Here is a 27,634-nt window from a genome sequence, read left to right as displayed (position 1 = left end):
GATTACATCATGGTCAGACAGAGATTCCGAAATCAAATACTGGGTTGTAAGGCGTACCCAGGAGCAGATATAGACTCAGATCACAATATAGTAGTGATGAAGAGTAGGCTGAAGTTCAAGACATTAGTCAGGAAGAATCAATACGCAAAGAAGTGGGATACGGAAGTACTAAGAAATGACGAGATACGTTTGAAGTTCTCTAACACTATAGATACAGCAATAAGGAATAGCGCAGTAGGCAGTACAGTTGAAGAGGAATGAACATCTCTAAAAAGGGCCATCACAGAAGTTGGGAAGGAAAACATAGGTACAAAGAAGGTAGCTGCGAAGAAAGCATTCGACAATATAAAATGGTGCAAGCTGTTTGAGATTCTGAAAAAAGTAGGGGTAAGCTATAGGGAGAGACGGGTCATATACAATATGTACAACAACCAAGAGGGAATAATAAGAGTGGACAATCAAGAACGAAGTGCTCGTATTAAGAAGGGTTTAAGACAAGGCTGTAGTCTTTCGCCCCTACGCTTCAATCTGTACATCGAGGAAGCAATGATGGAAATAAAAGGACGGTTCAGGAGTGGAAATAAAATACAAGGTGAAAGGATATCAATGATACGATTCGCTGATGACATTGCTATCCTGACTGAAAGTGAAGAAGAATTAAATGATCTGCTGAACGGAATGAACAGTCTAATGAGTACACAGTATGGTTTGAGAGTAAATAGGAGGAAGACGAAGGTAATGAGAAGTAGTAGAAATGAGAACAGCGAGAAACTTAATATCAGGATTGATGGTCACGAAGTCCATGAAGTTAAGGAATTCTGCTACCTAGGCAGTAAAATAACCAATGACGGATGGAGCAAGGAGGACATCAAAAGCAGACTCGCTATGGCAAAAAAGGCATTTCTGGCCAAGAGAAGTCTACTAATATCAAATACCGGCCTTAATTTGAGGAAGAAATTTCTGAGGATGTACGTCTGGAGTACAGCATTGTATGGTAGTGAAACACGGACTGTGGGAAAACCGGAACAGAAGAGAATGGAAGCATTTGAGATGTGGTGCTATAGATGAATGTTGAAAATTAGGTGGACTGATAAGGTAAGGAATGAGGAGGTTCTATGCAGAATCGGAGAGGAAAGGAATATGTGGAAAACACTGATAAGGAGAAGGGACAGGATGATAGGACATCTGCTAAGACATGAGGGAATGATTTCCATGGTACTAGAGGGAGCTGTAGAGGGCAAAGACTGTAGAGGAAGACAGAGATTGGAATACGTCAAGCAAATAATTGAGGTCGTAGGTTGCAAGTGCTACTCTGAGATGAAGAGGTTAGCACAGGAACGGAATTCGTGGCGGGTCGCATCAAACCAGTCAGTAGACTGATGACAAAAAAAAAAAAAAAAAAAAAAAAAAAACCGATAACCATGAGCCCACCATCAGGTCTGCCGAGCGCTGTTGGCAAGTGGGGTACACTCAGCCCGTGTGAAGCAAATCGAGGAGCTATTTGATTGAGAAGTCGCGGCTCCGGTCTCAGAAACTGGCATACGGCCGGGAGAGCGGGGTGCTGACCACATGCCCCTCCGTATCCGCCAGAGGATGACATGGGGGGCGGTCGGTAATGTTGGGCATACATGGCCTGTTCGGCAGGAGTTTAGTTTTTTAGCATGCTGCAGCTATCAGACGTTAGTGCAGACGACACCTGAGCCTCTGCTTCTGGCTGGATATATGGTTCAAATGGCTCTGAGCACTTTGGGACCTAACTTCTGAGGTTATCAGTCCCCTAGAACTTAGAACTACTTAAACCTAACTAACCTAAGAACATCATACACAACCATGCACGAGGCAGGATTCGAACCTACGACCGTAGCGGTCTCGCGGTTCCAGACTGTAGCGCCTAGAACCCCTCGGCCTTATGGCAGGATATACCGACCACAATGTAAGCCTCGGCTGTCGTGACGGCAACAGGTAATCTGAAAGGTTACTGCGGATGGAATTCCCTGGCGACTGGCCGTTTCAAGACGGTGGGTGGCGTGAGTAGATCGATATGTCGGACAGGGAGCTGGCGCCGATTTAACTCACGGCCGCCGCAATACTAAAACGAGTAGCAGCAATGCAGTAGGCAAGTAGTAGGCAGTGACACCATATGAACGAGAAAGATTAACGAGGCGGGGGAGCAAGATTAAAGACGCGCCCTGCTAGTGGAAGAGTATCTCAGCTAGAGACGATGAAAGAAGCGTAATCCTTTCTTGTATAGAAATTAGTAACTTCAAAACGCCGGAAGCTGTCATAACAAACAAAGTAGCTACTGGACAAAATCTTCTTGGTTTTCAAGTCGCGTCAATTCGAATAAAACCCGAGAATTTTGTTCGAACTGACCTAGCTTGAAGACCAACGAGAAGATTTTGCTCAGACATGCCGCCACGAAAGACTCTGAGGACACAAAGTAACCACTGCCAGCACTTGACCAGCTCTGTCGCAAGACAGTTCCAGGTTCTTATTGAACAAATCCAAGAGGAAAAGTTCCTGCGTGTCTGCTCTCTTTGAAGCGTGAAACTGCGATCTGTATGTCCGTGTTCCAAACTGCTTTTGTCGTTCGTTTCGGACATTGAGGCTAGGAAGCGTCAAAGCGTCAAAGAAATGCAGCCGACTGATCTGTGAGAATTTGCTCGTTAATCTAGCGAACGGATATGATCCAGATCTTTTGACTGAGCTGAATTTCTGTGCTGTATTACGAAAAGGACGTGCTGAAAAAGCAACCACAGACGAAAAAAATAGAGGCTGCGAACTGTATGGTACAAAAAATGAATCATGAACTGTGCAAAAACTGAAAAGAAGACAGTCTAAACTTTGAGAATGCTGAAAATAATTGTACAGATAGCTTAAGAAATGATCAATTAGTCCGTAGAATCTCCTAGGAAAGGAACGTATTGTTCACGTTCGATGAGCGGGAGGTTGTTGTGTCCCACTTCTTACGGTAATGACAGGTTGTCGAGTGATTAGGACTTCGGAGCGAGTGTCCTCGACTGATGTTAAAAGAGAACAGGAAGTATACACCGAAGAGCCAAAGAAAATGGTACAACTGTCTAATACCGCGTAGGGACCCCGCGAGCACGCAGAAGCGCCGCAACACGACGTGGCATGGACACGACTAATGTCTGAGGTAGTGCTGGAGGGAACTGACACTATGGATCCTGCAGGGCTGTCCATAAGTCCGTAAGAGCACGAGCGGGTGGAGATCTCTTCTGAACAGCACGTTGCAAGGCATCCCACATATGCTCAATAATGTTCATGTCTGGTGAGTTTGGTAGCCAGTGTAAGTGTTTAAACTCAGAAGAGTGTTCCTGGAGCCACTCTGCAGCAATTTTGGACGTATGGTGTTGTCGCATTGTCCTGCTGGAATTCTCCAAGTCCGTCGGAATGCACAATGGACATGAATGGATGCAGGAGATCAGACACGATGTTTACGTACTTGTCACCTGTCAGAGTCCTATCTAGACGCGCAAGGTGTCCCATATCACTCCCACTGCACACACCCCACGCCATTACAGAGCTTCCACCAGCTTAAACAATGCCCTGGTGACGTGCAGGGTCTATGGATTCATGAGGTTGTCTCCATACCTGTACACGTCCATCTGCTCGATGGAATTGGAAACGAGACTCGTCCGACCAGGCAACATGTTTCCACTCGTCAACAATTCAACGTCCATGTTGACGGGCCCAGGCAAGACGTAAATATTTGTGAAGTGCAGTCATCAAAGAAGAGTGGGCCTTCGGTTCCGAAAGCCCATACCGATGATGTTTCATTGAATGGTTCGCACGCTGACACTTGTTGTGAAATCTGCAGCAATTTGTGGAAGGGTTGCAGTTCTACCACGATGAACGATTCTCTTCGGTCGTCGTTGGTCCCGTTCTTGCAGAATCTTTTTCCGGCCGCAGCGATGTCGGAGATTTGATGTTTTACCGGATTCCTGATATTCACGGTACACTCGTGAAATGGTTGTAAAGCAAAATCCCCACTTTATCGCTACCTCGGAGATGTTGTATTCCATCTCTCGTGCAACGACTATAACACCGCATTCAAACTCACTTAATTCTTAATAATCTGCAACTGTGCAAGCAGTAACCGATCTAACAACTGCACCAGACAGTTGTTGTCTTATATAGGCGTTGCTAACCGCAACGCCGTACTCTGCCTGTTTACATATCTCTGTATTTGAATACACATGCCTGTACCTGTTTCTTTTGCGCTTCAGTGAACTTCAGTATACGTAACACACGGGCAGCGCCTAGGATAGGAAATTACTAACTAGAGGCTAGTCTAGGAGATCGAACAAACTACAGACACGGGTAATGGGACAGATAGCGAGTCATGTTAAGTTGTGTTGATGGCCAGTCATGGTCAGAGCCAGACGCTCTGCCTACCAATGGCTCTGAGCACTGTGAGACTCAACTGCTGTGGTCATAAGTCCCCTAGAACTTAGAACTACTTAAACCTAACTAACCTAAGGACATCACACACATCCATGCCCGAGGCAGGATTCGAACCTGCGACCGTAGCGGTCGTGCGGTTCCTGACTGTAGTGCCTTTAACCGCTCGGGCACTCTGCCTACCAAGAAAGACGTCTGCTATAGTCGAGGTGTGGATCACAAGAGAGAGAGGCGACGGTGTTCTGCTGTGCAGACCTTCCTGAGTCCACAGTCTTGACCTGCTTCCAACGCTTTCTGTTGGCTAAACCGATGGCATGAATACGCTAGCAACTTCAGCAGAATGCTGAAGGCATCCCTTGTCAGGAGCCTTGACAGAACAGAACAGCCCCGGCTCTGAAAAGCAGGCAGATTTTGTCACGTAGGCACAGCCGAGATTACTCTGAGAGAAAACTGGTAAAGACTTGACTGTGCCCTTTCAGAAAAAAATTTTTAATCAGTTCCCGAAAATATTCCTTGACTGGCTTTGACGCTGTGCGGTGTATAAAGCATTAATTAGAAGAGGGATAGAATGATTGGACGTGTGTTAAAACACGAGAATACGATTTCCCTGATACTACAAGTGGCCGTAAAACGCAAAAAGCGTAGTGGAAAATTTGGAACTTATGTTGCAAACAACTGAGATGAAGAGGAAGTAGTGGCGGACAGCATGAAATGAGTCTAAAGATTGAAGAGGCGAAAACAAGAAAGAAAAAAGTCTGACTGATTGACGATCAAAGGTTTGTGAAATATCTGAGCAATAAGCATATCAGACGAAAGAGTTAGCGAAATTTTACATACGTATGAACTGACTATAAGGAAACTTCATGCAATATGCGTGCTGCATTTCTCTAGTGTTGGCCAACACCAAATAGCAAAAACAATTTTGCGGCACCAGTATTTCAACTGCTTTAAAATAAATTGAAACGTATTTGTGTGCCAAATTATTACTGTAGATGAGACTTGAGTCTACTACTTCACAGCAAAAATGAAACAGTAATCAGTCAGAGTATTGATGCAAAGCAGCGACTCAGTGCTAAAAAAGGCGAAGTCCATTTTAGTCTGCCAGAAAGGTTATGGGAAGCGATTTCTGGAATAATTCTCATTGATTACCTTGCAAAAGGAGAGCAATGACTGGTTAATACTCGTCTATGCTAACTATTCGTGGGAGAAGAGGTGCCCCAACAATGCACATGGTCACAAAGGTACTTTGGAAATGAGTAAATTGAGAGATCTGAATTACAAACTGATGATTAATCAACTGTGATCATCAGATTTGGCATCCGTTCCTGCCTCCTAAGTTATGGCCAAAACTGTTTTTGATCCTAATGAAGATGTAATGCGTCACAGACGAGTGTTATACAGACTTTCTAGAAATGTACTTCAACCATGGAAAGGAAGGAAAGAAACAAAAATGAGATTGCATCGAGAAATAAGTGTATTTTCTTACGTAAAAAAAAAAAACAAAGCTAAGCTAAGCACTACCTGGGTGGGGTCTTCCACCTTGACCTACACTGCACGGCGTGGATTGAGGGACGATAAGGCCGTTACTGCGTGCGGTGCGGCTCCCTTATTGCCGGCCGTAACTGTTTTAGGAGCCGCGCGTGCTGCGTTGAATTACAGGGCATAAGCGTTTTCATGAATGCCCAACACGTGAGGCGGGATGACTTATGGCACGCTTTCCATCACCGTCACTGAGGGACCCTGCGCCGTAGCTAACAGCTTTATTAGCGATCCAACGTCTAGCCAGCACGTGCGGCGATCAGTTGTTGATTCATACGACTCATTCCATGGGTTCCCAACAAGCTTTTATTATCGCACCCTTCTACTGCCAAAAATGGAAAATTCGCGCCCCCCTTCAGAATGATAACACTGTGTTACGTACAGCAAGCACCTGAAAATGCTACCTATTTGTCTGTTAGGAGGGGGGGTTAAAAGAGAAAGTAGTAAGGACTTGGTGAGGAGAGTGGGTCGTGAAAGGGGAAATGTGTATGTATTAATTTCTCTCTCGGCACCGCCAACACAAAGGTGGTGCGTGCGCCTTGCACCTATCAGCCACTGCGGTGTAAATATCACGCGGAAGCAACATGGATTGGTGAAGACCGATTAGAGCTACAATTTCAATGCACTATCATGTATTAAACGGGCGTGCATTCATGATCTGCCACAATATCGAAATTTTACAATGAAGGAAAAAACAATAAAAATACGGAGTATCAAAATTGAGTTTCTCTTTTATGTTTACTTTGCTTTGGCACGTGCTTTAATCCAAACGTTGGCTGTTGGACACCAGTTCCATTCCATAGGAAGTGCACGCACCTGTGTGTTGGCAGCACCGATGTGGAGCCAAGTCAACATTTCTCCTCTGCATCATACACGCCATTGAGGTAAGTTGCTAACTGAAAATGCGCGTGCAACCACAACATCAATGTTCGTTCTTAAAAATTGTTTCCTCGGTTCATTTTGGGACCATCTTGCAATACTGATATATGAGACACTTCACAGTTCTATACTTCACAGTTCTACAGAAATTTATACTGATACGAGTTCATATGAACGGTAGAATATTTGGAACAGAACGATCGTTTGAAGTTGGTGCTTTGTCTCAAGAGAGTGCAGGTGGGAGAGAGTGAGAGAGTACCATTGTCACTGCGGAGTGAGGATGTTCAGCTGTCTCCGGTTCGGAGCTGCCAGCCGCCGAGTTCGCACCCATCGCACCGAAGAGCTGCAATGGTATAAATTTGATTCGGAAGGAACGTAGATTCTAAATTGCGCATTATACAGGTAGACGCTCATCTTCAAATGCGTTATTCACATGTATCAAGGAAAGTGAAATGGTTCAAAAAATGTTCAAATGTGTGTAAAATCTTATGGGGCTTAACTGGTAAGGTCATCAGTCCCTAAGCTTACACACTACTTAACCTAAATTATCCTAAGGACAAACACACGCACCCATGCCCGAGGGAGGACTCGAACCTCCGCCGGGATCAGTCGCACAGTGAAATTGTTTTACGGTGTTGCAGCACTAAGGAATTAGAAGAGAAAAACGACATTTCAAAAACGTATTGAGCATTTTACCTCGTGTCAGATAATTTTAGATGAATACAGCTATTACCACTGGTAATTAATCGCTCATTTTGTTATTATTTAAACTATCAACGCCAGACAATACACCACGACAGAAGGAAACACACTTGCTTTGTCGACTAACATTTTAACATAGACATGGGAAGGAAGTGGTATAGGCCTAATGTGTTTCATTTTACACTCAGTTCTATGAAATAAAGCCCAATTGCCATAAATGTTACATAATCTTCAGTTTGGTCACATGAGACGTGAGAGTATCTATTATTCCTATGCAAGTTATTGCAACATCTCCATTGAGGCCAGGAAAATTTTTTGTATGCCTTACAAATTTCTAAATAGAAGATTTAAATAATCCCTTAGTCATCCTATACAAGACGAGTGGGTAAGACACAACATTATTGTAGACATACACGATTTGTACACACATTTGATGACAAAAGGCAAATGAAAGTGCTGGATGAGCTTGCATATTTTTGCAAAGATATTGAATTCTTGGTCGAATAGAAGAATGACTAGCAGTATTGAGTTTTCTTCTGTATTTCGTTTTCATTACTACAACTGCTGAAAACGCCCTTTCGAGCAAATAGGTTCTTGAAAATTGTAAGTACAGTTGCAGTGCTTGCTTTGTTATGCTGGCATAAACTTTCATATATTTTACCCAAAATAATGGTTCAAATGGCTCTGAGCACTATGGGACTCAACTGCTGTGGTCATAAGTCCCCTAGAACTTAGAACTACTTAAACCTAACTAACCAAAGGACAGCACACAACACCCAGCCATCACGAGGCAGAGAAAATCCCTGACCCCGCCGGGAATCGAACCCGGGAACCCGGGCGTGGGAAGCGAGAACGCTACCGCACGACCATACCCAAAATAATGACTTATCCATCTTCTCGAAGTCATATTTGGCTGCAGAGTCGTTTTTAATTTCCAAAGCTTGTTCTTGCAGTGTTTCCGATAGCACATCTGTGTCAACGTGAAAAGAATCTGTAGTCAGTCTGTAAACGTTATTGTCAAACGAGCTAGGGAAGTAGCGTTTGAATTCGTCAGTTACATGCTGCAAATGATTTGGTATTTTATTCGTAGCAGCGGTTTGCTAGAAGACCTCGACAAAGAGTGCTTCTTCCGGGATTACAAATAATTTGGGAAAATAGGAATAATTACAGGTCACAGTTTTACGTTTCCAAGGTTGAAATTTATCAGTATACGCAGTGATAGCATTCCGATGATAAATTATGTCCGAATCTCCACCTTGAAATTTCCAGTTCAGTGAGTTCAACAAATCGAAAATATCTGACAGATAAGCCTAGACAACATGAAAACTTGGCTGTCGGAGTTCGACACATAATTAAGTCTGACTCTGAATTACCAAAACCTGAATCACTTCATCGGTATGTTAAAATACTCTAGCTAGCATATTTCCTTTTGAGAGCCATCATACTCCCGTACGAATTGAAATTTTTTATGTTCTATTCCCAAGTCGTCACAAAAGGCCGTAAAAAGACGAGTATTTCTACAACATCTACATCTACATGATAACTCTGCAATTCACATTTAAGTGCTTGGCAGAGGGTTCATCGAACCGCAATCATACTATCTCTCTACCATTCCACTCCCGAAAAAAGCGCGCGGGAAAAACGAACACCTAAACCTTTCTGTTGGAGCTCTGATTTCTCTTATTTTCTTTTGATGATCATTCCTACCTATGTAGGTTGGGCTCAACAAAATATTTTCGCATTCGGAAGAGAAAGTTGGTGACTGAAATTTCGTAAATAGATCTCGCCGCGACGAAAAACGTCTTTGCTTTAATGACTTCCATCACAACTCGCGTATCATATCTGCCACACTCTCTCCCCCATTACGTGATAATACAAAACGAGCTGCCCTTTTTTGCACCCTTTCGATGTCACCCGTCAATCCCACCTGGTAAGGAACCCACACCGCGCAGCAACATTCTAACAGAGGACGAACGAATGCAGTGTAAGCTGTCTCTTTAGTGGACTTGTTGCATCTTCTAAGTGTCCTGCCAATGAAACGCAACCTTTGGCTCACCTTCCCCACAATATTATCTATGTGGTCTTTCCACCTGAAGTTGTTCGTAATTTTAACACCCAGGTACTTAGTTGAATTGACAGCCTTGAGAATTGTACTATTTATCGAGTAATCGAATTCCAACGGATTTCTTTTGGAGCTCATGTGGATCACCTCACACTTTTCGTTATTTAGCGTCATCTGCCACCTGCCACAACATACAGCAATCTTTTCTAAATCGCTTTGCAACTGATACTGGTCTTCGGATGACCTTACTAGACGGCAAATTACAGCATCATCTGCGAACAACCTAAGAGAACTGCTCAGATTGTCACCCAGGTCATTTATATAGATCAGGAACAGCAGAGGTCCCAGGACGCTTCCCTGGGGAACACCTGAAATCACTTCAGTTTTACTCGATGATTTGCCGTCTATTACTACGAACTGCGACCTTCCTGACAGGAAATCACGAATCCAGTCGCACAACTGAGACGATACCCCATAGGCCCGCAGCTTGATTAGAAGTCGCTTGTGAGGAACGGTGTCAAAAGCTTTCCGGAAATCTAGAAATACGGAATCAACTTGAGATCCTCTGTCGATAGCGGCCATTACTTCGTGCGAATAAAGAGCTAGCTGCGTTGCACAAGAACGATGTTTTCTGAAACCATTCTGATTACGTATCAATTGATCGTTCCCTTCGAGGTGATTCATAATGTTTGAATACAGTATATGCTCCAAAACCCTACTGCAAACCGACGTCAATGATATATGTCTGTAGTTCGATGAATTACTGCTATTACCCTTCTTAAACACTGGTGTGACCTGCGCAATCTTCCAATCTGTAGGTACAGATATATCGCTGAGCGAGCGGTTGTATATGATTGCTAAGTAGGGAGCTATTGTATCAGCGTAACCTGAAAGGAACCTAATCGGTATACAATCTGGACCTGAAGACTTGCACGCATCAAGCGATTTGAGTTGCTTCGCAACCCCTGAGGTATCTACTTCTAAGAAACTCATGCTAGCAGCTGTTCGTATTTCAAATTCTGGAATATTCCATTCGTCTTCCCTGGTGAAGGAATTTCAGAAAACTGCGTTCAATAACTCCGCTTTAGCGGCACAGTCGTCGGTAACAGTACCATCGGCACTGCGCAGCGAAGGTATTGACTGCGTCTTGTCGCTTGTGTACTTTACATACGACCAGAATTTCTTCGAATTTTCTACCAAATTTCGAGACAATGTTTCGTTGTGGAACCTATTAAAGGCATCTCACATTGAAGTCCGTGCCAAATTTCGCGCGTCTGTAAATTTTAGCCAATCTTCGGGATTTCGCGTTCTTCTGAACTTCGCATGCTTTTTCTGTTGTCTCTGAAACAGCGTTCGGACCTGTTTTGTGTACCATGGGGGATCAGTTCCATCTCTTACCAAATTATGAGGTATGAATCTTTCAATTGCTGTTGCTACTATGTCTTTGAATTTGAGCCACATCTCGTCTACATTTGCATAGTCAGTTCGGAAGGAATGGAGATTGTATCTTAGGAAGGCTTATCCGCTTTTTTAAATAAAATTATTTTACGTTTGTTTCTGGTAGATTTGGATGAAACGGTATTGAGCCTAGCTACAACGACCTTGTAATCACTAACCCCTGTATCAGTCATGATGCTCTCTATTAGCTCTGGATTGTCTGTGGCTAAGAGGTCAAGTGTGTTTTCGCAACCATTTACAATTCGCGTGAGTTCGTGGACTAACTGCTCGAAATAATTTTCGGAGAAAGCATTTAGGACAATCTCGGAAGATCTTTTCTGCCTACCACCGGTTTTGAACAAGTATTTTTGCCAACATATCGAGGGAAGGTTGAAGTCCCCACCAACTATAACCGTATGAGTGGGGTATTTATTTGCTACGAGACTCAAATTTTCTCTGAACTGTTCAGCAACTATATCATCGGAGTCTGGGGGTCGGTAGAAGGAGCCAATTATTAACTTAGTTCGGCTGTTAAGTATAACCTCCACCCATACCAATTCGCACGGAGTATCTACTTCGGCTTCACTACAAGATAAACCACTACTGACATACAAAAACACTCCACCACCAATTCTGCCTAATCTATCTTTCCTGAACACCGTCTGAGACTTCGTAAAATTTTCTGCAGAACTTATTTCAGGCTTTAGCCAGCTTTCTGTACCTATAACGATTGCAGCTTCTGTGCTTTCTATTAGCGCTTGAAGCTCAGGGACCTTCCCAGCACAACTACAACAATTTACAACTACAATTTACTGTTCCTTGATCCAAGCACGTCCTGTATTTGCCACTCTTTTTAACATGATTCGCAATTTTAATTTTAAGACGTCGTTGAGTTCGTAGGTGCCAAGGTTTGCTGTGTATAACACAATAAACTGAAATAACAATGGGATTCTTTTGTCTCACCATCTGCGCGAATCCTGAGCGAGATCAAAGCATTGAAGGGACGCCGTCTGTGCCTACACTGATAAACTCTTGCGGCAATAGTTCATATTTGCAAAAGAATTCGAATATTTCTGTCATTACATGAATTGCTTTTGAAGTAGTCGTTAGTTCTGTAGAAAATAGCATCTCGTTTTTAAATGTTTTGTTTCGTATGTATCGAACGAAAACCAACAGTTGACAACAATTTGCAACAATTGTACTCTCGTCTAACCGTAGTCTATTGCGAAAAAATATGATTCTTTCACAGCCTGCACAATGTGATTTGATATGTCTGCAACCATATCATCAATCAAAAGCTGTACAGCGTAGTCATAAAGCGGTATTTGTGAAAGTTTTTATTTACTTTATGGCTTAAGAACGTTATTAGCTGCTTTCAACAAGGATTTGACAAGTATTTCTCCGACAATATGACTTTTCTTAGTCTTTGCGAAGACTAGCGCCAACTCATAGGAAGCTAGGATCGCTTTTTCATAAGACTGAGCAGTAGATCCAGTACTACCCAATTCGACGCGTTTCAAGCTCGCATATTTTGCAGCAGAAGACTTCATCGGCTTACCTTTCAAAGCACTATTTTTAGTCTACAAATGCTCTTCGAGACTACAGGGTGCCATGGGATCGTTGCTCAATACTTGTTTCGTACAGGGAAAAAATTTGCTCTACTATTTGACAGTTCACTGTCACATCTAAACTACACATGACTAAATCTTGTTTGATCGATATTGACTGAACAACATCGTTCAACTAAGAGTTCAGCGCCAACGCTGCTAAAAAACAAAGCCACTATTCGCAACAATTACTATATCTTTAAAGCTGTTAGAAATCCTAAACAGAAGACAGTTGCCACGAAGTGTTCCGAATCAGGCCGACGGTCGACGATCGTCCAAGTTTTCGCATCTACTGTACTCGTACACTACGAATTCCAGCGGTCGGATTGGCTACGGTCAGTTACTGCGCTTGCATTAATGATGATGATATAAGACGAAACTGAATCTCAGAGTACACAGGAAATACTGAATACCCAGCAGATAATTCCTTGTAACTACTAAAACATGTGTCTTGATTAAATAGCTAATTTTTTAATACTGTAATGCGCTGGTGCCGTTTGCACAGGCCGCGCCTGTTTTATACGTCCACACGCACCCTTGAGGGGGGAGGGGGGGGGGGGGCACCGTTTGAAAATCAATGCTCTACGGTATCGATGCCATAGTCTGTCTTTCTCTAAACTTGATTATGTGATTACTGAAACACTGGATTTCACTTCTGACCAATACCTCCATCAGTCTGGATAAACACGTAGCTTTGATTCAAATGATTTTATGCTGTTGTTGTTGGAAGTACATAAACTTCCGCTGCCAGAGTTAGTTAGCATAAACTGTATCTAGGTAACGTGCAGCGTCATAATTTAGAATAACTATCACTGAATAAAACAAGTTATAAAATAATTGTGACTGAATAAAACACACGTTTCAGTCATGATTGTGTTGGCCTTCGTACGGGTTCCGCTTTAGAGACGTCTATGGTAGAATTGTTGATAAAAGTTATATATTATCTCACCACTGAACCAACAGTGCATAGGCCGAGCGGTTCTAGGCGCTACAGTTTGGAACCGCGCGACCGCTGCGGTCACAGGTTCGAATCCTGACTCGGGCATGGATGTTTGTGATGTCCTTAGGTTAGTTAGGTTTAAGTAGTTCTAAGTTCTAGGGGACTGATGACCTCAGAAGTTAAGTCCCATAGTGCTCAGAGCGATTTGAACCAACAGTGCATAAATAATAAACTCACAGTTACAGGACATAAGGCTTTACAGGTGTTGACACGTAGAATATCCTTAGTTATGAAGTCTTACCCTCAAATAAGAGGAACTGCCATTTACAGGGATTAGATGTTCAGTCATTTGGAGATGAAAGATAATATCTCACAGATAAATATTAATCACAGAGCCAGCAAAAAACTTGTATACGCGAACTCGAGCCTACAAACGGTCACTTGCGGAGTACGATTGTCAGGGTTTGGCATATCCTTGTATTCCCCTGTCTTGTTGTCGCAGTTAGATATGCAGCAAACGTGCAGGGAGGAAGTATTCAATGGTTTAAATCGCTGTGAGCACTATGGAACTTAACATCTGAGTTCATCAGTCCCCTAGAACTTAGAACTACTTAAACCTAACTAACCTAAGGACAACACACACATCCATGCCCGAGGCAGGATTCGAACCTGCGACCGTGGCAGCCGCGCGGTTCCGGAGTGAAGCGCCTAGAACCGTTCGGCCACACCGGTAGACTGTTGCATAGATTCATTAGGCTGTCGGAAACTCCGAAAACACAGCTATGATTTGTGTAGTCATCAATGTATATGGGGCTAGCTCGATACGTTCGTGTATCTAACAGTCGCTCCAAACCAAATCATTAAGAGACCACCACCAAAACCTGAAGAACAAAAGTATAGCAGAAAATAGCAATAGTAATTTTAAATATTTTTGGAACATTGTTCTTAGGAGAATACACCGATCGATAACATTATATTAAACTTTTTTCTATAGTCCAGTCTTCAACGCACGTAAGTTTAAGTGCACTGAGGTGACGAAAGTAATCGGATAGCTCCTAGTATCGTGCCGGACCTCCTTTCGCCCGACGCAGTGCATTAACTCGATGCGGCTTGGAAGTTGTTGGAAGTGCAGAAATATTGAGGCCACGCTGCCTCTATGGCCGTCCGCAATTGAGGAAGTGTTGCCGGTGCGCGATTGTGTGTACAAACTGACCTCTCGATTGCGTCCCATAAATTTTCGATGGGATTCACGTTGGGCGATCTTGGTGGACAAATAATTTGCTCAAATTGTCCAGAATGTTCCAACACGACGCATTGTCATCCATAAAAATTCCAATGTTTTTTAGGCAACATGAAGTTCACGAATGGCTACTGCAAATGATCTCCAAATAGCCAGACATAACTATTTCCAATTAATAATCGGTTCAGTTGGAAACACAGCCCACACCATTATGGAGCCACCACCTGCTTGCGCAGTGCCTTGTTAACATCTTGGCTCCATGGCTTCGTGTGGTCTGCGCCACACTCGCATCCTACTATTAGCTCTTACCAACTGAAATCGGGGCTCAACTGAGCAGACCACGGTTTCCCGGTCGTCTAAGTTCAACCGATGTGGTAACGAGCCCATTAGAGCCGCTACAGGTGATGTCGTGCTGTTAGCAAAGGCACTCACATCGGTCGTCTGCTGCCATAGCCCATTAACGTCAAATTTCGCCGTATTGCCCTAACGGATACGTTCGTTGTACGTCCCACATTGATTTCTGCGATTACTTCACGCAGTGTTGTTTTTGTGTTACCAGTGACCACACTTCGCAAACGCCGCTGCTCTCGGTCGTTAAGTGAAGGCCGTCTGCCATTGCGTTGTCCGTGGTGAGAGGTAATGCCTGAAATTTGGTATTCTGCGCTCACTCTTGACATTGTGGGTCTCGGGATACTGAATTCCCTACCCATCTCCGAAGTCGAATGTCGCATGCGTCTGGCTCCAGCTACAACTCCACGTACAAAGTCTGTTAGTTCTTGTCGTTTGGCCATAATCAGGTAGGAAATCTTTTCACGTGAATCAAATGGTTCAAATGGCTCTGAGCACTATGGGACTCAACTGCTGAGGTCATTAGTCCCCTAGAACTTAGAACTAGTTAAACCTAACTAACCTAAGGACATCACAAACATCCATGCCCGAGGCAGGATTCGAACCTGCGACCGTAGCGGTCTTGCGGTTCCAGACTGCAGCGCCTTTAACCGCACGGCCACTTCGGCCGGCCACGTGAATCACCTAAGTACAAATGACAGCTCCGTCAATGCACTGCCCTTTTGTACATTGTGTATGCAATACTACCGCAGTCTGTATATGTACACTCTTTGACATAAAACTTGACCGGCGGCCGGCCGCTTCAGAGGCTAAGTCCGCGCCGATCGCGACATGGGACAAAAAAACTGGCCAACTCGCTAATTCTCTAAGTCCGGTTATCTGCACAATCTGGCAACACTGTAGACTGCGGCACTTCCTGGAGGAAAACTTGTCCCATGATAGAGAAACTCTAGGCTGATTACGCCTGTGGTCTAGCGGTAGCGTGCGTTGTTTCTGTTCAAAATGTCAGTGGATCGAGAGCAGCTGGCATAAAATATTTTTATAGCCTCTTCTGTCTGAATGCTGAAGACGTGAATGTAATGGTAGCGCAGATTCAATCTATTTCGCTTTGTGACACACCGATATCAAAATTTTATCCAGTAACGATTTTGCGGCAGATTTCCTGCAGACTGTCCTTCTCTGGACGCCGTATGCGGCAAAGCTCCGGGATCCATTTGCTGGCTACTGGCAGCGGCCGTGGCGACAGCAGCGGCGCTGCACTCCCCCGTTCTTTATCGAAAGCGCCTGCTACCGCTCATCGCTTTTGATGATTTAAAACGCTTTATTATTAAATGTTGCTCCACAGAAAATTTCTACAATTTCCATTCACGCTCAAAAGCAACGGAGACAGACGCCCGGATTAGTAGGCGGGTATTATATTACATTAATCGGCAAGAGCTGAGTATGGCCCGAAATTAATTTTATGGACTGGGACGAAATTAAACCACCTCACTACATTCGATGAATTTATAAATGCTTCATACCTCGTTTCTTTTCCTTTCAAACTCAATTATTTGTGCAACTTTTGGTCAATGTTTGGATGTTTTCGTCAAGCCAGAGTGAGCGTCTGTGGTGTAAAGTGTATTACAGTTCTTGTTTCATTCCTTATGGTAAGTCTATGCGATAAACTGTGTGAATACCTTGCAATGCATGCTCTGTAGAAGTGCAGGAACACTGCACATTTGGAGTTCCATGTATGGGTTCATGAAGTATTTATTGTTGATCGGAAGTGATAGTTAAGGTCATCAGATTTAAACCAGAAAAATTTGTCGTTTTGAAGGTTTCAGAGAACGGAAAGGAATTGCTAACGCCGGTGTTAAAAAACGTCTACAGTTAAATGCTATTGCAAAAATTTAGAAGAAGGGAACTACAGTAATGAACATGTGCACTTCATAAACAACCTTCTGACATGTTAGACCTATATGACGAACAAAGCTCAAATTTATATCGTTGACAGTCGGTTTGAATCTTATCAGGGTCTATTTTACAGTGAAGCACCTTGGAATTTGCAAAGCAGAAATCCATGATATTAACTTAATTTACTAAGTCGAAATCGGACGAAGATTGATGTTTAAAGGCATTCTTCAGATTTCGCATAAGAAATTTTTACTAGCAGTTTGCAACTCCATTAATTAAAATGGAAAATAAAAGGTTGTACTCATCGGCTTCTACCGTGATTCGAACTGCTATGTCTTATAGTACAAGCACTGCAACGCACAAGGGAACCTCTGAGCTAACGACACACTGACGCCAGAGGCGGAATATAGTCACTGCAATGTTGCCTGAGCCACAAAACGCAACCTTAAACACACGAACAGAGGAGGTGGAGATTACTGTTTTAACGTCCCGTCGACAACGATGTCATTAGAGACGGAGCACAAGCTCGGATTATGGAAGGATGGGGAAGGAAATCGGCCGTGCCCTTCCTAAGGAACCATCCCGGCATTTGCCTGAAGCGATTTAGGGAAATCATTGAAAACCTAAATCAGGATGGCCGGGCGCGGGATTGCACCGTCGTCCTCCCGAATGCACACACAAACAGGTGTTACTTATGTGAAGAACGCCGTTCTTGGAGTCCAGAAATTAAATACACTTTCTAATTGTGTCATCTTGCAGTGGATTATATCGTACGAGTCTTCGATGTGGAAAACGAATGTCAAGTGAATTTAGCGAGGTAACGCCGACCTACACCCGGAAGTAAATGCACTACCAGAGTGTTGACAAATACTTGCTACGACGCTGCCATTTCTAGGCTCTCTGACGAGGCAGCTCTTCAGCGAAATGCTTGCCGTGATTCTCCGATACGGTTCTTCAGAGTGGAGACGCGCGCGCACGTTTGGTTTTTATGCGGCGTTCTCCCCTGATGGTTTCTGACGTCGCCTTCTGGGCTATGTATACATATGAGACATTCAATTATCATTAATCCAGAATGATACAAGTTTCAGCTTCCGGCGTGGAAGAAGGCTGTGACGCCGACATTATATCATTTCAACGTAGGGAAGGCAAAACGGATCATTCAATGTTTCTCATTCAACATGAAGCATGTGAGATAATTTTCCGTAACGTTCATAATCATCTAAAAATACAAACGAAGTAAAAATACACCGGAAGCTTATTCGAATTGAATATAACGCTTTGCACCTCGATGTCGAATTTGTCCACTTGCAATCTTTTGCAGCATACACATAGGATGTCATGATTACCACGAGAATGAAGAAATATGTTGGTAAGGATGGAAGCAAGAAGAGACGCAGTCAACAAATATTCTATTCCTCATGGCATTCATTTCATTTGACACGTAAGAAGAGGTAAAGCGGGAATTTACTTTCGTTAACACGAAAGATATGCCGCACATATTGATAACGAGGAAGTCTGCGTCTTCATACGTTTCCTCCTTGAAATCTGTATGCTCTATTATATACTAAGTAGCCCGATCATTGTTTCAGTAATGTTACCCTCTTGTTTGACCCGGTAACGATGAACAGATTCCAAATGAATGTCTCCCTTCCTGGGTTATTTTTTGTGTTTTATTGCTTGGAATTCCTGAAGCAGACCACTGTGCCTTCCCCCCTCGTGGGTTAGGTCTCAAAACTAAACCGCTTTGTATCCAATGGCATAATTTATTCAGACAGCATCAGCATAAGACTATCAAACAAAGCCTTCCATTTACAGTTGCAGCACTCTAACCAGCACTGACCAAAGTGTAATCCACGGTCATGGTCCTAAATTACCAGCTGTCTGCTACTGTGGCAAAGTCCATACTACACTGTCGATTCCGCAGCACCATTTTATCTGGTAACACTGTGTAGTTGCACAGTTGTGCTACCAGGTCTGTCCTCACACTGTCAACTTTATGTATCTCACTTCTCCTGTAGCGTAGATCACGAGGAGCCGAAGTAAATGAGTGTATTCTGCATGACGTAACATTCAGTATTCCCTTCTTTCATAGCCACTCTTCATGTGCATCGATACCAAATAGGAATGCGAAAACTCTTGCGAGTGAGAGAATGACAATAACAATCGTAACAAGAACAAGCAAATAATGAATGATGTTTATTCCAACGCAGAACGAGAATGGCTTTAAATATAAAAATCTGTATCTATATCTATATCCATATCTATTGATCTTTGAGTTGGCACAATGCAAATATATTCTTAGCATTTAGTTACTGAATTTAGTTCTGGATGTTTGCAGAGAAAAGGAAAAGTCGGTACTTCTCGCTAGTGTAATATAATGTGAACCAGCAACTACCCTTTCCTTAGAACACGACTCAAGCAGGTCCTCAAGTAGGTAGCAAGGCACTGCTGCATTCTGTTCCCTGACATTGCTCTGATGACGGTTAATGCAGATAGTTCCGATTATGAAATACAAAACGTATTGCAGGTTAGTTCCTAGGATAGTAACATTAAATTTGCGTTGTAGACGGCACATGAACGTGACGACTATCCATATTACTCATCAATATAAAAAGACAATATTTAGGGAATTTAGCAGGATTACTCAAAATGAATTCTGAAATTGGGTGACTGACTGCACAGGTGCTAAACGTCGTCAAGAGTATACGATGTCCTAATCGCATTAGGAATATGAAGATCGTCTTCGACAGCTCGCAACTTTCACATTGCTATCTCCACCCTACTCCAGACAGCCCTCGGTGGAGTTGCACTACGTTGCCGATGTTAGGGAAGGCCTTCAAACCGACAACAGACCACATATTGAAAAATACAAGCGATGTCTCTTGCAGCGTAAGCTTATTGTAACTAATCTAAAAATTATTGGAGAGGAACATTGTCCTATTCAAAAAAAGTAAAATGTTACACACTGTTGACGTCAAACGGACATTATCTATGTCCTGTCTTGTGTCCTACTCATCTATAATATCAAGTGTACCATAAAATGATTGCTCGCATCTCGTGGTCGTGCGGTAGCGTTCTCGCTTCCCACGCCCGGGTTCCCGGGTTCGATTCCCGGCGTGGTCAGGGATTTTCTCTGCCTCGTGATGGCTGGGTGTTGTGTGCTGTCCTTAGGTTAGTTAGGCTTAAGTAGTTCTAAGTTCTAGGGGACTTATGACCACAACAGTTGAGTCCCATAGTGCTCAGAACCATTTGAACCATTTTTTTTTATGAAAATGATTATATATAATGGATGATAGGGTAATGCATTGATACCAGATGGTGGGGGCCGGCCGGTGTGGCCGTGCTGTTCTAGGCGCTTCAGTCTGGAACCGCGTGACCGCTACGGTCGTAGGTTCGAATCCTGCCTGGGGCATGGATGTGAGTGATGTCCTTAGGTTAGTTAGGTTTAAGTAGTTCTAAGTTCTAGGGGACTGATGACCTTAGAAGTTAAGTCCCATAGTGCTCAGAGCCATTTGAACCATTTGAACTATTTAACACAAAATGACATTAAAAATTAAAGTTATTCACGAGCAGCTAGTTGAGAATATGTATGAACATTAAATGACACGACGAACTGAAATAATATGACGAAGAGATCAGCCCTCACTGGGAATAGAGCCCCACACATATCGTTGTTGACTACACACAAAGAGACGTCAGCTACCGAATTTTTCTCCACCAGCTGCTCAGAATAGCATCTTGAACTTACAGTCATCTCGCAAATAGTTCTGTGTCTCACTGGGAGTTAAAAACGTCAGATATCGTTAGTGTTGACAACGAATGAAAATACATTAAAAATCAAAATTATTATCCACCAGCAGATAGGTGTTCTCATGATAGAGCTTGATAATACATAATTAAATCTTTAGTGCCGGGCCAGGATTCTATCCCATTCACGCGTAATATGTGAAGGTGTTGAGGGATCTGCAGTTTTGAACAAACAACAAATTGTAGCCGAGCTGTATTGCCACGAAGGGATCAAATTCCGCGTTAAGGGCGGTCTGAGTTGCATTCCCAGTTTAGAACCAATTTTATCGACATACAGAAGCTCAAATAAAAGATGGAATAAGTGTCCTGTGACCATACATAGCGTTTGTGTCGTCACTTGAAATAAATAACTAGTATAAGAAAGGTTACTGGTGATAGAGTTTCTACATGTCGCCACTCCAGACTTTATTGTGGTTCAACCTACCGCCTACTTGGTAAAGAAGGAATATCATCTTTAATGTGAATTTTCAGACCACGCAGCCATTATATCTCCTCACTTGGTGTAGCCAGGAGAGAATGGAATCTGTCTCTCCCTATCTAAAATCATTGACGGAAGTGGGAATCGAACCCAGACCATAGGTATAACAACCTACCATCCGTCCAACAGACCACGAAATCCTCTTCTCTGCGAGTCATTTTTCTATCGCAACGCAGTTGCGCCACACTGGATGAGAATTCTGACACACAGGCTCCCTGTAGTAATTTGCAGCATGTTCAGTAAATTCATTTACTTGGTTGACCGAATCACCATGAACTAGCTGCCTCGGCTACCCAGTGCATACATTCGACTATTTTGTAATCACAGAAATAAAATCACGTAACTGCCACCTACACACAACTGCCAACAGTGTAGGATGCAGAAGTTTAAATAGGAAGTGTTCCTTTCCACTTGAGCTATTCTATTGCGCTATCTGTTACTAGAAAACGTCGTTCAGTCCAAAAGAAAAGCTGTAACTGTTTGTCTCTCAGAAGTCAAGACCTGGCCATGTGCATAATCTCACAGTGCTGTGGAATCCAAAAGTTCTGGAGGAATAGTTGCCGAGCTCTGGAGCTGCTGTAGCTACGTGTCAGCTTGTAGCATAGATAAGATGTCGCGAGTTCGAATACATTCAGTGCTACATTTTTTAAAATGCAATTCTGCTCTCTGCTGAAGGTATCAATCTAATGGAACTTTGAACATAATTCCCTTCACTTCTCAACCCAAAGTAGTCGCATGTGGAAAAAGGGCTAACTACTGTGACATTTTGTTCTATTCAGGTTTAATAGACAGCAGGCAGCAGATGCATCTCGAAGATGTGCAGGGAGAGCGCATCGTGCCATAATATGTCAGAAAAGTATTTTCTATATTAGCCGTCGTGTGGTAGTGATATTTTATTCTTCTTCAAACTTTGTTTGACAGCTTTAACTCAGAACAAGTTTTCTACATGCATGTAATCAATAAACTGCATGTGCATTGTCAGACTGTCATAGGTAACATCTGAGAATTCGCATATATCGTTGATGATTAATTTCTCTCTCATGTTTACTATTGTTTTAACAACACTAAAGGAAACCTTACGAAAATTGTGCACTGTATTATAAGAAATGAAATAAAACTAACCATGGTAACCTTACGACGAAAGTATCTGTACGCAAGCATGCCTCTATCGACACGAATTAGTAAAATACTACTCACTTAGATTTTGATTGGGTCTGTGTTTAATTGGTATGCTGTGTCATATTCAAGAGGTATGCAAATGTGGCATTTCATAAATATAGTTACGTATTCCTAGAAACCCAAAATTCGCTTGTCAGCAGCGGAAAGAGGCCTTACCTGTTGTGCAGCATTGTAAGTTTTTCAACATTGCACTATGAGCTGAAAGCATTTTCTTGCGATTTCCTTATTGATGTTTGATCTGACTGCTTGTAGCTCTTTCACAGAAGGGATAAAAACGTTACAGTCAGTGAGACTGGAACTGCGAACCGTAACAGGCGCTTTTTCACAGCTCAGCACGTTACCACAGAGCTGGCGAGAAGGTATGGGTCTTAGCTTCCTATTACGAGGGCAATAGTAACTAGAACTCGTAAACCGCTATTTGAATGTCGAGTTTTGTTGCGGTTTCCACCTGCAACGACTTTCCTGGGCTGGAAACCGTAAATTTTCAATCTTTTGTTACCCTGCAAGCGATAATAACTCAGATTATTCAATGGAAATGACAGGTAAAATCAAGTGAACTTTGAGGCTTAATTCCGTGCACACCAGGAAGTAACTCGTTGATCACACAGTTGCCAAACATACGTTGCCTTGTTGCCAAATCTCAGTTACAGTACCAGCAGGAAGAAGACGAACCGATGTGATCCTACAGCGGTCTGGGAAGTGACCATAGCTGGTGTCTCCAAGTCACGGCTGCTACGGCCTGGAATACGTAATGCGTCTGATTCGCTTTCTGTAACTAGGTTTAGGGACTGGAGCGTAGTTACTAATAATACTCAGAACCGACTGCAAACTGAGCGTCATAAATCAGTAACTCTCATTGTTGTTTTTATATTTCTTTCGTAAGTGTACTCAAAACTAAGAAAGTCATTCACAGGCGTTTTCGTGCCTCGCCGATAGTCGAGCACAACATACAAATAAAAATAAAAAAGAATGTGTGTGTGTGTGTGTGTGTGTGTGTGTGTGTGTGTGTGTGTTTGTGAGAGAGAGAGAGAGAGAGAGAGAGAGAGAGAGAAATAAAAAGCAATGAGAGAGAGTGTAAAAAATTGTTGTAAAGAAATTGAATCATGGTATTTAAAGAAATCTTTCATTAAAATGACACGTTCCATATCATTACGAAATGTCGTATTCATGATCTATGGAACAAGAATTAATCTAATGTAATCTAATCTAATCTAATCACATCATTTTGATTATTAGCCATGAAGAGTCATGAATTACTGAAATTTTGGCCAATACCAGTAACCAAATCTAAACTTGAAAATAAAAGACGACAATTTTTGTAATAAACCGTGACTCCTATCAAGACCCTTTCGTCCCTGTTATCGAACCACGAAAGATGTCTGATATACCTCCATTCTGAAGTAACAAAGTGTGCATGCATTTAAAGATGAAGTGCATGATGTGAAGTTCTGTGACGGAGATACGGACCCAACACGTAATCCGATTGTTAACTAAGAAAAATCAAATGTTACGTATCGGTTTTTCTTACGAGCCGCTAGGTGTCTGAATCTAAAATAAGGATACAAACTTTTGTGCCTAAGTGACAATCGAACTGCACACCTACCGTGCATCCACGAATACAGCTTAAGTTTCAGTTGCTTACTCATGAACAGTAAGATGTGTGCTTGTTTGACCAGAAATAACGACACCTGTTGCCATTGTTGGAAACACATGAACAGACATTGAAATTGCGCGTTCATTTTCACTAGTAGGTGGGTGTGCACTTGATAAAGCTAGAAATGAAATTATGAATATTTTTGTACTGGATCAGGTTTCAGACCCACATACTTACCTTTGGAGGAGACCTAGAGAAGATTGCTGTCTTGGGAAAAGGAACGAAATGACTGAACTATACTGTTCCGAGAGATTCAGATCCTCGAAAGAGGAGATACGAATTCGAATCACAGTCCAGCACCAAATTTTTAAACGTCTCTAGTTCAATCAAGTACAAGTAAAATAAGAGCCCTGTCCCTTTAAATGGCTATCGGTTCATCAAATAAAATAAAATTTTCTAATGTAAGTAAGCTTACTGGCGACTGTATTTCTGTTTACCATGACTTCCGCTGTGTCATTTCCCAACGTAAACCGGCTCTGCCCAGTTGGTAATGAAGGAACGTGATGTTTAATGCGGATTCTAGATTATAACGTCTTTCTCTTGAGGTTACCAGAGGTAAAATAAATCTGTTTGTGCATTTTAAAAGTAAATGCCTGAACCCACGCATTGCACCTGTGATAGCTCGTTCCACCATACCATTGTGGCCACATTACCCAGCCCCAAGAGTGTGCTGTAACGGATGATGTGCTTAGCTTACAAAATTAGTCACGGTGGAAAAAATGCGAGTCTATTAAATGGTCGAGTAGAAGCAAGCTTCTGACGCAGAGATTATGCTATTCTCATGTCAGCAGGATGTAAAGACTCTTCTAGGCATCATAGGCTGGATGTGAAGCCATTTTGATTTTTCACAAATTCAGCAAATTTCTTAGTTCGAGAAAATCCACTGTGAAGTGTGAAGTTGCCGGATAATTCTATTATTACTGTTATTATTAATATCACTTTATTCATACCGCTGCTGTAACACAAGTGCTTGAACATCATTTAATGCCTTTTGGTCACTATAGGTGTAGTTTCCCATGAACAGGTTCTTTCCCTGTCTACGGAATCCTTTTCATGTTAATATCAAACACCAGCAATTACTCGTAGATTACTTTAAAACTAAAGTAATTGACGAAGACGTTACTTGGTAACAAAAACGCACTGCCTTTCTTCATTTACTTTCGCCTAGAAATGGCTATCGAGTACTGACAAACCAAAAGGCAAGAGATCTTACTGCCTTCCGATATACGTTGCTGTTACTTCTTCCACATGATTTGGTCGACATGACCTGTTTCAAGTTGTGTATGACAGACAGTGTTTTAGAAAATCTATTGTTTCCCTTTGAAATAAACAGAAGTATTTTCATTCTAAGCTGTCCAAGTACAAAATTTTCGCAATATTAGATCAAATTTAATATTCGCTTCTATAATGTAGGAAAGTATTTCACAGTCGCAAAACTCGCATCCGAAACGTTGACCTTACACTCAGTCGCTGACCATAAATTCTAGCTCAGAGTGACACCAGTTTAAATAACCTAATGTAGTGAAGACTGTTTGCCAGTGCTCTTTCTCACCGGAAAATACGCAATTCACTCATTTGGCTCCATAAGTACACTGTAACAGTAATTTCTGTGTGAAATTTGTCAGTAAGCTTTTGCCTTCCAACCGGCAAAATACGGCAGAGTACGGCCGGTAAACAATTCACAAACCACGATTTAGTGCCAATAAGACGATTTCTTTAAACATTGTCGAAGCTGAGGGAATTTAGTTTCTGCTTAAATCGTCTTAAGCAGCAACAATCACAGATATCTCAAATAGGATAAAACTGAATATTCAGGTACGAAGGTTGTAAAACAAACTTCCCACAGTTTGTGCACTGCTTAAGTATTTTGTCTAAGAGGTATCACAAGTAGTATCCCTGTAGCTGTGGGAATCATTGGTTGAAAACGAGTTTAACACCAATGGGTACAGTGCTGCTAAATTTAAACAATTATTATCAACCTAAGTCTGAGTTCATCCACAAACTGAGGCGTATTTATAATATTGGAGCTAAACTGTGTATCCTTGTCTTTCTTGAGTGGTCGTTGGAAGGCGTTTACACACACGTATACAATACTATGAATACTTCGAACGCTATGGTTAAAGTTGCTCTCATAACCTACTTCTTTTTAAATTCTTCTGGGTCTTCAGCGTGCAATATGTGTTGTAGATACAGTCTCAGATCAAAAAATTGACCGCCGAGTCGTTCACGTAAGGTGGACAATACAGTCGTGCTCCTCTCAGAATTCTATGTCTGGCAATATGCTCGATCTAGCAACATGTAGACTGCGGCACTTCCCAGAGGAAGTCTTGACTCCAGTCTTAGTACATTACTCTTGACTACGACCGTAGTCTTGAGGTAAAACGCGAGACCAGCTAATATGATATTGTAGATTCGCTTGAATTACACTCATAGCTTCAGCACCGAGAGGAAAGGGGCGATAAATATTTTGTCGATATGTGCTTTCGGTCGCCAGACGTCATATTAGCTGGTCTCGCGTTTTACCTGAAGACTACGGTCGTGTTCCAGCAGCGGTATGAATAAAATGATATTAATAATAACAGTAATAATCGAATTATCCGGCAACTTCACACTTCACAGTGGATTTTCTCGAACTAAGAAATTTGCTGAATTTGTGAAAAATCAAAATGGCTTCACATCCAGCCTATGATGCCTAGAAGAGTCTTTACATCCTGCTGACATGAGAATAGCATAATCTCTGCGTCAGAAGCTTGCTTCTACTCGACCATTTAATAGACTCGCATTTTTTCCACCGTGACTAATTTTGTAAGCTAAGCACATCATCCGTTACAGCACACTCTTGGGGCTGGGTAATGTGGCCACAATGGTATGGTGGAACGAGCTATCACAGGTGCAATGCGTGGGTTCAGGCATTTACTTTTAAAAGGCACAAACAGATTTATTTTACCTCTGGTAACCTCAAGAGAAAGATGTTATAATCCAGAATCCGCATTAAACATCACGTTCCTTCATTACCAACTGGGCAGAGCCGGTTTACGTTGGGAAATGACACAGCGGAAGTCATGGTAAACAGAAATACAGTCGCCAGTAAGCTTACTTACATTAGAAAATTTTATTTTATTTGATGAACCGATAGCCATTTAAAGGGACAGGGCTCTTATTTTACTTGTACTTGATTGAACTAGAGACGTTTAAAAATTTGGTGCTGGACTGTGATTCGAATTCGTATCTCCTCTTTCGAGGATCTGAATCTCTCTGAGCAGTATAGTTCAGTCATTTCGTTCCTTTTCCCAAGACTGCAATCTTCTCTAGGTCTCCTCCAAAGGTAAGTATGTGGGTCTGAAACCTGATCCAGTACAAAAATATTCATAATTTCATTTCTAGCTTTATCAAGTGCACACCCACCTACTAGTGAAAATGAACGCGCAATTTCAATGTCTG

The sequence above is a fragment of the Schistocerca americana genome, chromosome 1 (assembly GCF_021461395.2).
Source record: "Schistocerca americana isolate TAMUIC-IGC-003095 chromosome 1, iqSchAmer2.1, whole genome shotgun sequence".
Lineage (NCBI taxonomy): Eukaryota > Metazoa > Arthropoda > Insecta > Orthoptera > Acrididae > Schistocerca > Schistocerca americana.
This window is presented reverse-complemented; position numbering follows the sequence as displayed.